The following is a 19,222-nucleotide window of genomic DNA, read 5'->3' as shown; positions in this document are numbered from 1 at the left end:
TTATAATTTATTTTTGTTTTAATACATTTTTTTCCATTTTTTGTAAATTTATTTTTTATTTCCTTTTTTTTGAATACCACTGTTTTTATTTCTGATTTTATTTTTAATATATTTGTATACATATATATATTTTTTTATTTATTTTTTTTGTTTTTTTGTTTTAAATTTTTTTTTTGCAATTTTTTTTTTTAAATTTTTAAAATTTTTTTCTGTGTAAATAACTAAAAAACGAAATGTAAAGTTGGTTGTAGAATCTGTTCCAATTCTTTGTACTTATACAACCGCTAGCTGCGCCCACCAAAAATTAAAACATTTTAATTTTCATGCAACTATTGGACCATCATGGGAATCAACCATACGACCAATCTATGTATACCTGATACAACCGTTTATCCAAAATGCGCATGATGCTACAACTGCTGAAGCCCGTATTTTTTGCTTAAGGAAGTATTTTTATCAGTTTGAATAGTCAGATCTACTGCTAATCTAAACAAAATCTTTCTCTTCCTTTTATTTGTCTTTGTAGTTAGCAACTCGTTTAGGTTATCCTCTTTTGTTAATTACCACTTTTTCGATTACGCACTCTTATGTTAGCCTGTGGCTAAACAGATAAACCACTAACCACCTTTAGTCTAACATTTGTTTGATCTTCTTTATTTAAAGTGTCCTGTTTGTTTTCCGATCATTGCTCGATACGCCGAGGTTTATTTATTTGTGTCTTGTCTTCTCGCTGTATTTACTCGCATCTTTTTAGTTATCACCTACTATTACTTGGCGAGATTTTGTTTATGCTGCAGGATTTGTTTACTGTCTGCATTCCTGGCAAACGTAGATAATAGAAATTACGTGCATCATCATTTAGCATCCATCGCAGATAAATGAGCATGAATACCGATTATTTGAAACTGAAACTGATTGGATTTCAGTCATGGGTAATAGCAAGGATGATAGAATACAAGGTTTGGTCATCCGAAGTAAGCAGAATTGTGCCTGTATTCTTATGCTCTTCCAATTAGTCGTTCGTTGTTCAGACAGCAACGAAGTAACATGAACAATACGTTGATTTTTTCTTATATTCCCAATGTAATCTCAGTTTTGTCGTAAAAAAAAGCTGTCATATCCCCTGTTACCTCATTAAATCAGCTAATTCCTTCAAAATCGCTGAGAGCTTCTGAATTCACACCACTATGGTCTAGTTTACTTTTCAATTCCTTTTCCTATAACATACAATTTTTGACCACTGAATTTGGCAGCTTTTACCAATTCAATCGGACTTCTTTTCAGAGCGACCTCGACCTAGTAAGAAACACAAATTATCCTCTCAAAGTGGCTTTCAATATCCTGAGAACCGATAAAAGCAACACACAGAGGACAATTTTAAACAGACGTGGGTGACCTCGGGCGAGGGAAGAAACATACAGAATATCGGCATTTCTCATATCATAGAGTAATCTTGTTATGGGTCACTAGTTGGCTTAGAATTGAGGCATATGAATATGACTCTTCTGCAGCAAACGCGCGATATATTGAGGAAAATGGAACAGAAGAAGTGACTTCCTTTCCAGTTTTCTAAGAGCTTGGTAACGAATAGCTTGCTCGATATACGATTTAGGAGCTTCAATCATTAATGGATTATTTGCAGAAACACGGTCCTTGACGACAGCCCACAAAAAAAATCTAACGGTGGCTAATCGCAGCTCCGAGGTACTCAATTGACATCGCTGAGGCGGTTGATAATACGATTATCGAACTTTGCGCGCAAAACGTCGATTGCGGCATGGGCTGCGTAGCATGCCGCGCCATCCTGCTGAAACTAAAAGCTCTCCAAGTTCATTTTTTCAATTTGTGAACATAAAAAATGGTCAACCATACCTCTGTAGTGCTCACCGATTACCGATATAACTTTTCCAGGCGCATTTTCAAAGAAAAATGAGTCAATGCTCTGACTCGCTAAGAATGCATTGGTTTCGCGACGATTACGTGCGGGTTTTTCGACCCCCAGATATGACAGTTTTGCTTATTGTCATAGCCGCTGAGATGAAAATGCGCTGCGTTTGAAAAGATGATTGTGACTTCCTTTCAATAAACGCACTGTTTGGGCTACTCAACATTGACTTTGGAAATAAATTTGCAAGATTTTCCGACATTGTTGAAGCGTAAAACGATTCATTTTGGTTCGCGAAGATACTGTCTACCACTGACTTTCCGTCAAGATTTGCAGTAGGAAAGAGCTCTCACTCTCAAAATAGCATGTGATTAAAAATTAGGCAGGGTCGTTCAAGGCGGCAAGGTCGAGGATGAGCACCGAAGCTAAGTACGATCCACATAACACAATTCAGCCACAAGGCAGAATGTAGCGTCTGTCCACAGGACAGTGGTGGCTATAGCGGGCGACTGTCTTGTATCAAGCGGCTCGCTATATAAACGTGCATCAATGGCATGTCCATAGGCCAAGTGCTAGCTACATATATGCTACCAAGGGAAGCAGCCCTACCATTGGACTAGAAAATTTGTGCTAACCTGCCAATTTTACGAAATAAACCGAGAATCGGAAAACCAGATTCTGGCTTTATGCTTCAACCGGAACTAAAGGAAGTATATTGGAAGGATATATGAAGATAAGCGGAACATATATGTATAACAAAAGTAGGTGTCTCCTGATATGCAGCCATGTAAAAATATTTTAAATTTAATTAATCAATAATAATATAAATATTAAATTAAGATATTATACGAATGAAAAACTGTTTTCTATTGTAACTTACGGTCTCTCATTTTGCAGCGTTTAAAGGCGAAAACACTAAAGATTCACTCGATTTGAATTTACTGAAAAATAGGTACTTGCAAGATCGGCGGATTGACGATCGATTTCTGGTATCCCTTCGCTTTTGCTTCTTTTCTTACACTTGCAAATAAGATCAGTTCAAATGAAGTCAAATCAGATGCAAATCGGATGATTATATAACTGAATTCACGGTACGCAATTGTAACAAAGTGATCACTAAAGATCACTAGATCTTCAAACACCACTTCACTTCCCTACAGTGGAAACATTCGTTATCAGTACTCTTTAAACTTCGTTTGCTAAACACACAAACGAAGCAATAGAACCATCTGTACAGACTCTATTTTAGCACAAAATCATGAGAAGTCATAAATATTTTATAGTTTTACAACACTTTTTCTCCTCTGTAGTACACTTTCCCACTTGCTCGATATATACTCGTACATATATTCAAATGAAACCGTTAACATTTAAAAATCAACAGCAAATAAAACGCACACAGTACACGCCTAGCTGTCATTCTCATTCTACGCTCTACTTCGACGCCAAAAGTGCAACGAACGAACTAACGAATTCGAGCAACAGTTTTATTTTTAGTTTGGCCAGCCGGTGAAATGCCGCACGCCACACGTGTCCAAGTGGAAATGCAGCAACGGAATGATGCAGCACCGGCGCAGACAGAACATAGTTGGTGGTGGTCGTCAAAGCATAAGCACCAAACGGCATTCAACTACGCTAGCAACATTATTTGCTGCCGTCGATCAGTGTCGATCGGCAGACAAGTAGGCAAGCAGAAAAGGTGATATACGGTGTGCCTGTCACTATGTTCATACATCCGCACATACATACATGCATACATTCACATGTGTTTGCGTAAAGACAGCCAAGCATAAAAACTGATCTGGTTTGATTAGTGAATGTTGTTGAGCGAAAGTGAAGTTGAAGTTTTCCGGCAAGAGAGAGAGAGACATGGAGAAAAAGAGAGAGAATGGTGTAAGCGAAAAGTGATAGAGCGCTCAATATGAGCGCGAGAGAAAGCTAATCAGAGTTTTGAAGTGTTGTGATATGTGAGCAAGTGCAACATGTTGCCGAATATGTTGAGTTTGAGAGATGTTGCTGGGGTGTTCACAAATGTTGCGCTATGGGGTTGGTTTGACATTTGCGTTGTAGGGCGGTGCTATGAAGGTGTTTACAGATTATAAGCAAATAAAATGATCTATTTGTTGTTGTTGTTGTTATAGCAGTATCAACATTCCAAGTTCCAAGTAGAAGGTACGTTCCTGTCATAGAATCCGGCATGAAAGACTCAAAGTTTTTTCCTAATTTTTACGTTCAAAATATATATTCTTAACTCTTCTTCTAAAGTACTCCGGTATAGTTTCCAGGTTAAAGAGTCAATTGAGCGCTAGATGGGCCTTAATAATGCTAAAACTTCATGCTGCTGAGTTATTACCACTGCCTTTTCCCGGGTGTGTTGACGACAAATATTCCTTACTTTTCTCTAGACAGACAGTTGCCTGATAATCGTAATACTCTGCCACCACCATTTCTAACTAGGAATCCTTAATAGTATCATATTAATATCTGCATCGGTTGGGAATGTCTGATCAACGACGAGATGATGATTGTTGATCTGGACTGTATCTACATAAATTGATTTTCTTCAAGAAACTTGTTATTAATTTTAAGAACCAGACAACTAAAGCCCTTTGGACTTCATAAGGCAGTCTTCGTGACTTGATTATAGCGGATTGTGAGGTGACGTTGAACTGTAAAAGATATTTTCAGTTAAAGTCTTCCTCCGTGCTCATATTCCTGTATAAAATATTTCAGCTTATCTCATCTTACCACCCACAACTAGCCGAAGAAGCAAAGAAGCTTACGTTCTTGGCCAGATAAGTGGCTTACTGGCATCCTATGCAACAGAGATGAAAAAAACTCCCTAAGATTTGCGCACTTGCTAATGAAAAATCTCCGCGAAATTGGTTTTCTAGATAAGCTAGTGTTGGGAATAAGGAATTTCATATGAGAGAAATTGTTCAAATGTCGTCTCTTTGCATTCACATTGGAGTGGACTTTTTGATAAACAATGCTTTAGCAAGATTTTGTGTTTACAAACATATTCAATGTTGCTTCAGTTGACCAAGCAACATGCATCAGCAGTTTTATGTTTATATGCACAGCAGCTGTTCGCGAGCAACATTCTTAGCTGTATAAACATGTTGAGCAATAAAATGAAGCAACCTTGTTTGTAAACATTTTTGGAATTATCAAGTGCAGCGTTGTTTTGCTTTTTTTGTTTGCTTTCAAAGTGCTATCGATTGCTGATAGCCCACAACGCAGTCGGTTTATCTGACATTTTTAGCTACTTTAGCGAGCATTTAAAAAGGTTTTTTTTTTTTTAAATAAATTTAAACATATTTATCAAACTGCCACCGCCATACGGCAATCAACACATTTGTGACCCAATAAAATAAAAATGTGCTCGAGTGTGCGTGAATTGGCGTGCATTTGCGTTGGATGCAGCCAAAATTAAGCTAAAATATTGATACATTTTCTTTACATATATATAAGAATACATCAATTTTACACCAGCAAAAAAGGTAAGCAGTAACTAAAAATATAAAAACATAAAGCAACAAAACATAAAATGCGCGAAATTGGGACAAATGCGCGCGCATGCGCACTTAACATACTGCCGAGGGCAAAAAGGAGGCTTGCACCAAGTAGCCAAAATGAATAATATTGTAAAGGAAAAGATACTCAGTAATAAAAAATCGCTTAACAACACAAAAACAACAACAAAAAGTGACCTGCTTTGGTCGCAAAAATGTATTGTCCAGCCATCCAGCCGACCAGCCGTCCAGCCATGCGGCATTCTCATTATAATTTGGTCATAATCGACAGACGCACGGACGGACACGCACGCCACATGGCATGATACGGACACGACGCGACTCGAAATCGGTAGACTGGCACATTTTTGACATATCGCGCATTGCCAAATACTTAACTGCTCCATATATTTCAGCCACATTTCACTTTAACAATGGTCAACCACAATATCAACAATGCGCTGACAACAACAACAGTAAGAACTACAACAACTCTTGAATTTGTTGTTTTGGCTGCAATTGGCATACGATGGATGCTGTAGCTGCCGATGACAATGCACAACGGTTGCGCATGCGCTGCCATCAATTGGGAGAATGGCTGAAAGAAGTTGTAAAATGTTTTTATTTCTTACTCTTTTTCTTTTAACCGTTTCATGTTTATTATTTATAAAAGTGAGACGATGCCTATAATGCATCATAAACGAATTTGTAAATGTGCCAAATAGTGGACAGAAAGGAAAAGAGTTCAATGAGTTGCAATTCTTATTTTATTCACCATATGAAAGGAAAATGGGTCATTATAGGAAATTGATGCACGAAATGTGGCAAGATGAATGTACTAGGGGATTTTTGTAAAGCAATTTTTATTACTCAGTTGAATTGGTATTTAAAAAAAAACAAATGATGTGGCATTGATGCTCTGTGTATTTCTTTGGTGAATTTTAATACTTTCATGCCTTTCGCCTATTTGAGTGGGTATAAAAACTGAAAGGTCTGCAAGTCAAGTTGGCTTGCCTAAATAATTTCTTTAACTCCTTTCAGATGTACGAATGTAGTATATAAATGCATATACAGTTAGAAGGGTTGGGCGAAAATTAGGTTTTTTTAAGTGCATTTTTGAAGAGTCTACTTCTAGACTACATTTTAATTGACTAAATTGCCCAATTTGCGTTCTAGTCGCTCCTACTTCAGATGGAAAGAGCCAGCGCATAAGACGCCGGCGTTCCTGGGAGTACTTAACAATTCGTCTTCTTCTTCTTGATTGGCTCAATAACCGCTTACGCGATTTCGACCGATTTTAACGATTCAACTTGGGACATATTAAATAATAAGGAACCTCTTTTATATACTACAACAGCTGTGGTTCGATAGCAAATTCGAGGAAATTACTTATAGATCATATATAATTGGTTCGTACACCCTTTTTGGGTGTTTAGCCGATCTCCTCCTCCTATTTGAGGTGTGCGTCTTGATGTTGTTCGACAAATGGAGGGACCTACAGTTTTAAGCCGACTCCGAACGGCCTGAGGAGCTTTTTCGTAACAGAAATACACTCGGAGGTTTGGTGTTTCTCCGAGATTCGAACCTACGTTCTCTCTGAACTCTGAACGGTAGTCACGCACCAACCCATTCGGCTACGGTAGCCGCCTTACTTATATATATCTAAAATTGAGTACAGAAACATAGTTTTCCTCTTCGGATCCTCTTTATAGGTAAGGCTACAGATACTATATACTCAGAAAAAACATATGGACATCCTCAAGCTGGTACTACGTACTCTCATATATCCGCCTACGTCGTGAATTGCCAGCGACGAGAGTAAACCTTCCCGTTGCCTTGCAATTCGTGCTCACCCTACTCTACGCAAGCCATGGGATAACTTTTAATGAGCTAGCGCGCTTTTATACTACTTACGTATTTCGCTATAGTGACTACGAGTGCCTAGCCGACGGCTCGTTACTCATAACTGCCGTTGGTGCTTCTTGGTGAGTTCCATCAAACTGAGGACAATCAGCTACCATTTTAGAAAAACTGGCAAACAGTTCAGAATTGAACTTAAGAACGGTCTTCGTAAACTGAATTCACTGGCTGAATCCAACGGCACGTAAAGGCAAACCTTCTAGTGCAATTAAAAACCTTTTCATGGAAGCCGCTTACCGTTCGGAAACGTCTTTAAACTGTGGGTTCCATTGTCCAGCGGCTAAGATAAAAATCAAATATATAAATAGCAGATCTTAACAGCTTTCAATGCTGAGTTATACAAGCACTGCTCTACCACATACCTGAGCCTCCACATAGATTTTCGAGTTACTATGAAAGTAACTGGTCTTCCTATTGCCGCTGTTGGAGTTGTGCTTATAGCGGGCGAAAGAAAAATTTCTCCGACTGGCATCCAATCCAATTAGCAGTAAAACTCAGCTAAAAGATCTGCACTAAGACTGAGTATGGCTGGACAACACTCACGAAGGTATTTTGGTCATAGTAAAATAGAGGACATAAACGGAAGGTCAGACAACGTTATTCCACAAGTAAACTTTGATAAGAGGTCTGGTCTAGTAACAGAACAGGACTGAGTTTAGAATCTGATTACCCCACATACAATTACTTTACAGATGCGTCCGAAATGACAGCAGAAGTAGGAGCGAGTGACTTTTGCCTGCAGTTTGATCTTCAAAAATCAGGCTTCTTAATCACAATATACCATACTTTTTTTTTTAATTCTATTGTCGAAACCTGTGCCAAATGTCGTCATCATAGAGGAGTTGAGTCCCGCTCCCCGCTCTACATGTTGTTCGTAGACCTTAAGAAGGCGTTCGACACTATCAAACGAGACGCAATATGGCTGACACTTAGTAGAAAGGCAGTTTCCGCCAAGATAATCCACCTCAGCAAAGCCTTCTCCGAGAACTCCGAACTGGCAGTGCTTCGCAAAGGCGATATATGCGATCCATTAACTACCAACGCAGGCGTAAGGCAAACTTGTCTCCTGTCGCCTATTCTCTTCCCTGTACAAAAAAGAAATCGTATGGAGTTTCATCAGACATCTTGAGAACCTGGACTTCGCCGATGACATCTGCCTCCTCTCTCACAAGCTCTCTGGCATGCAAGCGAAGGCGGCCAAACTAGTCGCGCTGGCACGCACTGTCGGACTGGAGGTCAACATCGCCAAGACCGAGACTGTGAGAGTTAGCCCCAATAACGCAAGGCTGATATTGGTTGACGGATGCCCGTTGGAATTCGCGAAACTTCTGCGACCTCGACTGCATCATCACGGCAGATGGTGGAGCAAAGGAAGATGTCAACTGTAGTCTAAAGAGAGCAAGGACGGCATTCGGGCGAATGAATACAGTATGGGAGAGTTCGCAAATATCCAGGCGCACTAAACTACAAATATTCGGCTCATGCGTGAAGTTAGTATTATAGTACGGAAGCGAAACATGGCTGGTCTCTAACGCTATCACACAGAAACTACAATACTTCATCAACAAATGCCTCCGCATCATCTGCAGAATATTCTGGCCAAACACCATCGGTAACGACGCACTGGGGTGATTAACGAACGAGGAACCCATCTTTAGGCAAATCAAATGCAGAAAGTGTCGATGGATAGGTCACACATTGAGAAAACCACCAGATAGCATCACGAAAGTGGCACTGGACTGAAATCCGCAAGGAAAGAGGGGTCATGTTCGCCCAAAAAACACTTGGAGAAGGTCGATGCTGCGCGATCTAGCAGATGCTGCCATCTCATGGGACGGTGCAAAAACAACAGCACAGAACCGTGTACGATGGAAGAGTCTTGTCGAGGCCCTATGCTCCCGAGAGGAGTGAACAAGGAAAAAAAAATAGTTGAAACAGCAATTTTTGAGAAAACTCGATCACTTTAGCTTTTCAAAAGCACAGTTATAAATTCAAGGTGTAATAAATTAAAGCAAATTTGTCTACGCACCGTTAACCATTTGACCAATAACTGCTGTGGCACCCAGCAGCCACAATCATAACCGATAGATATGCAATGACACTTCGATGTGGCAACTGCTGGTTTTTATTTTCAACTGCTAAAGAAATATTGTCGATGCCATTTTCCCACTGAGTTTCGTTTTATTTTTGATTTGTTTCCACTGCTACTGCAGTTGCATATAAATTTATGCAAATTGCGCTGACATACATACAGACACGTAGTAGCGCATAACCTCAATTCAATGAACAAGCGGGGATAAATATTATTACAATAACAAAAAAGGAAAGCAGGCGCAACAAGTTAAGGGAGCTCTGCATCTCAAAGATATACTAAACAAATTCAGGGAAAACTGCTTGCATAAATTGCATGAAGTTGTGTATGAGAAAGGTTAAAAAGAAATGGGAACAAGGAGCAGCACTCAAAATCTCATTCACATGCAGAAAATATCGTATCAACAGAATATTAAATGTGAATAAGAAATGAATAAACTAAATGGAAAATTGAAAGGCAGGCCCTCAGGAGTGTTAGTGATATCAGCACAGCGGATTCAGTTGGATGCCTTAAGACTTTTTCAGGTGGAGTTCTTCAGTTGCTTGCCACTTTTTTTTCATTTCCCAAATGTTATTTAAATCTCAGATTTGTGCATTTTTTTATCGGTTACGATACACGGCCGCTTTATTTGTTATTTACCAAAGCATGTTGGGGCTGCAGCAGCATTTTCCTTTAATTGCATGCGAGCCACTCCGCAGTTAGTGCCAGCAAATGCAATGCAAGGATTTGTTCTCTTAGTTGAAAGGAGTGCTCAAGAGTATTGAACAGCGCGGACTGTAGTAGGAGAAAGGAGACACTTCTTTATTGTTTCTGCTCTGTGGAAAGCATTTGTTGATTTTAGTGTTTATTCAGAGGAATTTTACACACCATAGATGAACTTGAGATGCAGTACATTCGAAATGCATAAAAAATCGTATTATTTAAGTGTAAAAAATAATTGAAATAAATTATGCAACGGCACGAAATAAAAATTTGTGTGATAAATTATAGAAAAAAGGTGTCAAATATTCGTTAACAAAAATTAAAGGATCCTTAGGTTGAGTTAAATTGGCTTGGAAAATAAATAATGCACCTGAATAACGAACTTTGAAGTGATTTCATGGCAACTAAGCGAATGTGTTGAGCGATTCAATGCCAAGTGATCCAAGTTTTTTTGGATATTGTCGTAAATTTTTCTAAAAACTCGTTTATTTGTAGGTTTGGGTATAACAAGAAGCAAACTGAAGAAATTAAAAAAAATTTAATCATTTTGAGACCAACTCAAAGTTGAAAATTTTCGTATATAGTTTTTTTAAAGTGAAATACCTTCGATTGTTTTTAGTATTTCAACTAGTTTTTTTCTCAAATTCTTAAAATAACATAGACTTATAAAAAAGTCAATATTTGTATAAGAAATATATGAAAATGTTCCTCAAGAAAAAAATATTTCCCAAAAAGCGAAGCTAACACAAATTTTGTATAAAAGAAAAATAAATGGAATGTGGTTTGAATATTTTCTCAAAAAAAAAAACTCTACAGGTATTTATTATTTTATTTATTCGCTCAAAATTTCCGAACCTCCACGCGTTTTATTTTCTTTAACCTACAAAAACAACAACGTCCACCATAACAACACTCCAAATACCTTTGCCCCTGTGCTTGACTGCGCCCCACCCGCAACTGACACATAAATAAAGAGCATTCAAATGACAGTTACTTTTATTTTCATGCAACAATATATGATCGACGAGCATACAACAACAAAAAATATAGTTTTTTTACACTTTTCAATATTTTTATTGCTTAGTTATTTCTTTTCTTTTATTTTCTGTTCGATTTTGTTTACTGACTGCCAATGCAGTTTTTTTGCATTTATGCAAATCGCTGCCTCTCTGCGGGCTTTCCTCTCAAAAAAAAAAAAGAAAAAGACCTACATTCCTTTAACAAAAACGGTCAACAACGTGGGTGTTATTATTATTTTATGGTTATTTTTTTTTTTTAATATTCGTAAGGTTCACATTTTATTTTGTCTGTCAGAAAATGATGACTTTGACAGTTGACAATGACAGTTGCCGCAATAACAATGAGAATTGCTACAATAACGGTGCAAGTTTGCTGCTGCTGCTACTGCTTGATATTCACAGTTGCATTTAATGTTATTCGTTGTAGTCCCTTTTTTGGACTCAGCTGCGACGCGTCGTATGCTAATTTGGGATATGAAGTTGTATGAATTTTAGAGGCTTACAGGTATAAGGGAAATCTTTTTAAAATAAAGATTGCTATTATTTCTGTAGGAATTTTCACTATCAATTTTTAGGTCAGAGTTTAAATTTATTGCTGCTTTGAAGGTAGTTTTTAGAAATAAAACTTTTCGCGCTCAATATCGAAATAACTTCTCAATTCTAGTAGGTGCGTCGTATTAAGAATAGTTGCGGTTGATTAAGTTTTAATAATTTTAATACTTCTAGCGTTAAAGAAAGCCTTCTCCTTTTACTGAAACATTTTTTTATGTACATTTTTGTATAATAAATATTTTTTTTTATTATTTTGTAATTTTTTGCAGAAGTTTCAAATATTTTTACTCATATTACTTAAATTAGAAAATAATTTTTTTGTACATTTTGCATAAGCGTGGCAACCCTGTTTTAAATAATTGTCGCGTTGAAGCTTTTTTTAATATTTTTCACATATTTTATTTTGTTTCATTAATGAGGGAAATTAATTCAATAAATATTTTACAATTATGTGGCAACCCGATATTTCCATTTAAATTATTTCTGCATTCAATTATTTGTTAATATCTTCCAGAGTTTTTGCTTTGGGCACTTAAACCAGAAAATATATTTATAATACATTTTGCATAAACGTGGCAACCCTGTTTTAAATTATTGTTGTGCTTTACACTTTAAAATATATTGCATATATTTCATATTTATACTTTAATGAGAAAAATTAATTCAATAAATATTTTACAATTATGTGGCAACCCAATACTCCCTTCAAAATTATTAAACATTCAATTATTTTGTTATAATCTTTGTAGTTGTTACTTTGATTATTTGAATTATATTTTTTTATAACATTTTTTTTTGTGTGAATTTTGTGTAAAAGTGGCAACCCTGTTTTAAATTATTGTCACTCTAAATCACTTCTCAACATATCTCACGTATTTTACTTTGATTTTTTATTTGATGTGAAATGAGTTCAATAAATATTTTACAATTATGTGACAACCCGATATTTCCATTTAAATTATTTCTGCATTCAATTATTTGTTAATATCTTCCAGAGTTTTTGCTTTGGGCACTTAAACCAGAAAATATATTTATAATACATTTTGCATAAACGTGGCAACCCTGTTTTAAATTATTGTTGTGCTTTACACTTTAAAATATATTGCATATATTTCATATTTATACTTTAATGAGAAAAATTAATTCAATAAATATTTTACAATTATGTGGCAACCCAATAATCCCTTCAAAATTATTATTGCATTCAATTATTTTGTTATAATCTTTGTAGTTATTACTTTGATTATTTGAATTATATTTTTTTATAACATTTTTTTTTGTGTGAATTTTGTGTAAAAGTGGCAACCCTGTTTTAAATTATTGCCTCTCTAAATCTCTTCTCAACATATATCACGTATTTTACTTTGATTTTTTATTTGATGTGAAATGAGTTCAATAAATATTTTACAATTATGTGACAACCCGCTACCTCATTTTAAATTATTGCTGAATCAAAGCATTTCTTAATGCCTTTCGTAGTTTTCACTTTGGCTAATTAAATGAGCAAACAAATTTTTAGTACACTTTGCATAAATATGGCAACCCTGACTTAAATTATTGTCGCATTGAAACACTTTTAAATATTTCACAAACATTTTGCCCTAATTATTTTATAATTATGAGGTAAATAATTTTTTTAAATATTTTACAATTATATGGCAAGCCCAATTCCGATTTTAAGTTACTCCTGCATTACTTACATTTTTTACTATGTTCGTAAATAAATTAATTTCGCTTCTTTGTCAATATATGGCAACCCTGCTTTAACTGCTTATGAATTTGTAAGCTTTTAGTTGTAGTTGAAATTGGATATATTAATGGGTTTTCATTATTGAACTGATTAATGATTACGTAGAACCTGCGTGGAACAATATTTACCTCTGTATGGCAACTCTGTTTAATATAATGTTCTAACGTCAGCTCTTTCTTATTTAAAATTATCTACTAACATAACCTCCTTTTAATGTTTCATTAAATAAAAACATTCGGTAAATGTATACTTTTTATAAAAATTGCGATTAGGTCCAAAAACTACATTTTTAATGTTTTTAATTTAATATATAACTGTGAAGAATTCGAAAATTCCATTAGATCAGAGCTTAAACCTTAAAAAGACTTTATTCAATGCCAAACTTTAGTTAACTAAAAAACTCCTATCTATCTATCGCGCTCCCTTAGGTCCAGCGCTTGCTTAAGGGGGTAGTATGGTATTTTTTTTTTTTTTTTCATTTTTTTTTTTTTTTTTTTTTTAAATTATTCTATAACATCTTAAGATTATTGTGTGAAAGTTTGAAGTGCATTAGAGTAAAATTGACAAAGACACAAAGGATTAAGTATCTACCTCTCCAACCGGATTTCACGCTGCCGAAAATAGCTACCTAATCTTTAAACGCGTTTTTCTCACACTTGTCTTTTTTACGGTCGGTGTCCACTGTAGATTCATATCTACTGCACCGATTCTTTTCAAATTTGGTTTTTTTGTTTCTTTACTTTATTCACGAGGTAATGACGTCGAGTTTTTTTTTTTTTTAATTTTGTCATATTTTAAAACAACAAAGTTTTCAAGTTTTTTTTATGAAAAATCGGTGTTTTGACTTCAAAGCGCTTTAAAAAATTAAAAAAAAAAAAAAAAAAAAAATTCAACGTTGTTACCTGCGAAACTTTATTAGCTGATGAAATCAATTTGGTTTTTTGATTTTAGTTGATCCAGTAATGAGTTCTGAGGGACACCGCAATAAAACTTTTTTATGAGACGTCCGCGAAGATTCGCTGCCACCAACTCATTTCTTCATAAAAATCAATGAAAATTTCACACAATATTCTTTAAATATGACTTTATAATGAAGTAATTTTAAAATTTTGAATAAATCAACTGTGTCGACAAAAAAAATTTCGAAAAATATGCTTGTTTTACACCGAATTAACCATACTACCCCCTTAATAACAGCTCCGAACTGGAGCCTTTTCATTAAAAATCTTTACTGCCTGTTTCAAAACAGTCTCTGAGTCAGAATCTGGAAAATATATCGAAGATAACGAGGATTGTTATCACTCTTCTTTTTAGAATATGTTTCAGTATTCCAAGCCAACGTATGCGAACGCACTATCAGAAAATGTGTAAATATCTACTAACTTTACTTCACTCAGTAATAACTGAGGGCCCGCAGAAGCAGGCTATTTTCATGGGGACCACAATCTCGAAATGTCTAGCAAAGTCGGATAGGTGCGCAGATGGGACTAGAGAAAACTTGGGAAATTGCTGGCTGGCACCTTTTCATGGTTGAAACACGTATGACTACAAACTTATGCATAAAAACACACTAATTTTTTATTAGAAACAAAAACTTTTATTAAAACAGAGGCGTCCAAGTTTCTAGTAGAATTGCTAGTGGCACACGCCTTTAAATTTGTTTCCATAAAACATGGAAGATTTACAAGATGAGACCAGGGAACTATTATCTGTAAGACTTCAATACTACTAATTTATGAGTTCCCAGCTTTGAAGGTTTAGATCTCTTTACGGACATATTTGGTACATTTGAGGGCACATTTGGACCGCGAATGCAGTCTAAGCTAAGTTCTTTACCCACTTTGCTGATTTGCTCTTTATTTACTGTAAAACATTGAATTAATTTTATAAATTAGCGACAACTTTATAAAAAATAGTCTGAATCCAGTGGTTGCAAATTTGTAACACTTGAAGTCACAGCTGCTCAGAAAAACTATTTTGCAACCTGAGCAGGGTAACAATTTAGAATTTCTTTTGTTTTGTATTAAAAAAAAGGGAACTTTTTCTAAGCTACTACGATGTTTTTGTGACAAATATGCGGCACCTGAATTGGGAAAAAAGTAGTAGCCACAAAAATTTAAAACAAAGTGCCACTAGTCGCACGCTCACACACACTCGTATACACAAATATGTGCTGCAGGCACCAACTGACAGCAACAGGTAAAATGTAAGAAATTTTTAAATTTAAAAAATTGTGAAAAAAGGAAAGGTAAACAGCAACAGAACATGGCTAAAGCTGACAACTTAGCTGTAGCGAAGGTGAAATGTGATATGAGCAGCCACCCGCATACTCAAGGTGAGGCTGGCTGACAGGCTGGCAGGCAGGCCGTCGGTAGTCAGCAGCATTGGTGGTAAGTGTGGCAAGTTGTTGGCAAACTATAAGAAAAATTGGTATGTGATAAAGAAGCACATGCATATTTGTGGCAAGCTGTTGACTGTGACTAAGAAAAAGGAGCAAATAAAAAATATTTGTAAACCTCTTCCATGTGCGCCCGCACTACACCCCGATCCGGTGTTGATCCCGGAATTCGAAGGCGAAGTTTCAAGATTAAGCCATATGCCACCCACACACACACACACACACACAAACAACTACAGTTGCAAAATCTGCCATATGCACTTAGTTGTTGTCGTCAAATATTTGCCTTTGCTGGCGAACTGGTGCAAACAGCAAAAGCTCAGCCTACAGCAAATACCAACAAGAGCAATAATGATGGTAGCAACAAACAAAAAAAAAAAAATAACAACAAAAAAGCAGGAAGCACGAAGAAACGATAGAACTTGGTGAAGGTAAAGAAAAAAATGTAAGCGAATGCTTTGCAATGCGACAGTTGTTGCATACCGACAAGCAAGCAAAGAGTCAAACAGACGAACAGTTGGACAGTTGGTCGTTTACTTTTGGACACACAATTTTTGTGTACATACAGCAAGTTGGCGTACTGAATGAACGGTTGGACATTTTGCATGTCATGACATGCAGTGAAAGCAGGTTAAATGCAAATGTAAATGCAATGCAGGAAAGTGAAGCACGAAAAAATGTGAAACGCGAAGGCAAGAACATGGGGAAAGAAATTAACCAATGCAAAAATATGCCAAAAATGAGCAATAGGGGGCAAAGAGCATAAGAAAACAAAATTCGAAGGAATAAATGTTTATTGAGTATAACATATATTTTTTTAAGTTAATTTTTAGGAGTGTATGCTAAATTTATAAAAAAGTTAATTGCAAATTTATATGGCAATTTAATATTTGGATAAAAACTTCTAATTTTCATTTAAGGGTGTTTTTTAATTTCACGGCTTCCTTACTCTACATATGTGTATGTACGTATGCATAGTATGTGCGACCACATATGTTTTTTACAATATAGATGTTTTTATAATATAAAACTTTTTTATTTTAAATTCTCAAAATGGAAAATTAAAATTTCAGTCACATAAACGAAACAAATTTAAGTGTTCAGACGAAGTATTTATTGAGGAAGACAGTAAAATATTACATTAAAATACTAAATACTAATTAGGTATTATTTTTTCAAATAATGTATATAAAGGTAAAAAATAAAAATAAGAAATTATAAGAAACTAAAATAAAGTAAAGCAAAAAAAAAAATTCAAAACCAAGGTAAAAAAAGAACAAAAACAAAAACAAAAGAACATTATTTCACTTATAAAAACATTAAATAAAAAATTAATGCTTTTTAATTTCATTACTTTTCCAGTTTTCAAATAAAAAAATAAAAAAAATTAAATATTAGAAAAAAAGTGAAATAAAAATGTACGAAATAATAAAAATAAAATAAATCAAAGTCACATAACAAAATTAAATAAAACTAAATAAAATAAAACAAAACAAAGTAATAAAGAAAAAATAAAATCAAAATAGACATAAATTAAAAAATACCATAAAAATATTAATTTAAAATTACCAAAAATTAACGGAAATAAAGCAAAATCGTATTAAATAAAATATAGCAAAAAAAAAAAAAAATTAAATAAAAAATATAAAAAAAGTAAGAACAAAATGAAGGAAAAAAGTGTCATTAATAAAAAAAATTGTACAATAATAAAATAATAACAAAAAGTAAAGTAGTGAAATCAAAAAGTACTAAATAAAAACAAGAAATGAATTAATTCAAAAAAAAAAAAAAAAATGCAACAGTAGTCAATAAAATAATACAAATAGTACAAAACACAAGTAAAAATTGTTACAAAAAATAATTAAAAGTAATATTAGGTGCGCAACTAAGTTCCCGCTGTTTGTCAATATATGCCGCCAGCAGTGTGTGCTAGTCGATTCTAACATAACCTAAACGTCATAAACCCAGCTTAGACATATGGTAAACAAACTGCTACGACACATTAGTGATTTCGTTTTGGTATCATATACTTTTGGTTTTGCGAAAATGTCTGACTTTGTGCCGAATAAACGTAATTTGCGGGAAGTGGTGATTTTCCTCTTTCTTTTGAAATAAAGGCGGCTGAAGCGTATCGAGCGCTACAAAAAGTTTTTATGGAGAAGCTGACTTAAGTGAAACAACGTGCCGAGACTGGTTCCGTTGCTTTAAAGACGGTGATTTTAATTATGACGACCGTCAGCGTGAAGGAAGGCCAAAAACCTTCGAAGACGCTGAGTTGGAGGCATTGCACAATGAGGATCCGTGTCAAACGCAAGAAGAGCTTGCTTCATTATTAGGACTTACCCGCCAATCCATTTCCAAACGATTCAATGCTTTGGGAAAGATTCAGAAACAGGGAACCTGGGTTCCTTATGAGTTAAAACCAAGAGATGTTGAACATCGTTTTTGGCCTGTGAACAACTGCTCCAGCGGCAAAAAAGGAAGGGGTTTCTTCGTCGCATCGTGACGGGTGATGAAAAATGGATTCATTACAGCAATCCAAAGAAGAGAAAGGCGTGGGGACTACTCGATCATGCTTCTACGTCGTCGCCTCGTCCGAATATTAATGCTGCAAAGGTTATGCTATGTATTTGGTGGGACCAAGTTGGTGTTATTTATTACGAACTTTTAAAACCAAGCGAAACCATCACTGGGGATCGGTATCTACTTCAATTGATGCGATTGAGCCGAGCACTGCGCGAGAAGCGGCCGCAATACGCGGAGAGGCATGAAATAGTGATTCTCATGATGCCAAACCCGTTAAAACCTACCTGGAAACAGTGAAATGGGAATTTCTACCCCACCCGCCATATTTTCCAGATATTGCGCTGTCCGATTATCACCTGTTCCTATCGATGGCACCTGGTCTAGCCGACCAGCAGTTCCATTCATATGAAGACATCAAAAAATGGCTTGGATAGCCTCAAAAGATGAACAGTTTTACCGCGACGGTATACGAGGTCTACCAGAAAAACGGGAAAAAGTAGTTGCCAGCGATGGGTAATACTTTCAATGATTCACTTGTAACCATTTTTTTCAGAATAAAGTTGTATTTTCATAAAAAAAAACAGCGAGGACTTAGCTGCACACCTGATATATTTTTTATACATTGCGGTAAATAACTGTAATCCTAGGACTTGATAGCAAGTTGTGGCTTCTTATTTAATTTCAATCATTTTTTAAGAAAATACTCTTAATACTTCTACAAACTTTGTATAAATTTAAAAAAATGTGTAAAAGTTTTTTCTCAAAATTTCTAACTTTTTAATCAGAGTTTTTAGAAAAATGTTCTGTATGCAGTTTTATGGCCCATTAAGTTTTGGCATTATAAGGTGCAAGTTTAAAGCAGC

The sequence above is a fragment of the Anastrepha ludens genome, chromosome 4 (assembly GCF_028408465.1).
Source record: "Anastrepha ludens isolate Willacy chromosome 4, idAnaLude1.1, whole genome shotgun sequence".
Taxonomy (NCBI): domain Eukaryota; kingdom Metazoa; phylum Arthropoda; class Insecta; order Diptera; family Tephritidae; genus Anastrepha; species Anastrepha ludens.
This window is presented reverse-complemented; position numbering follows the sequence as displayed.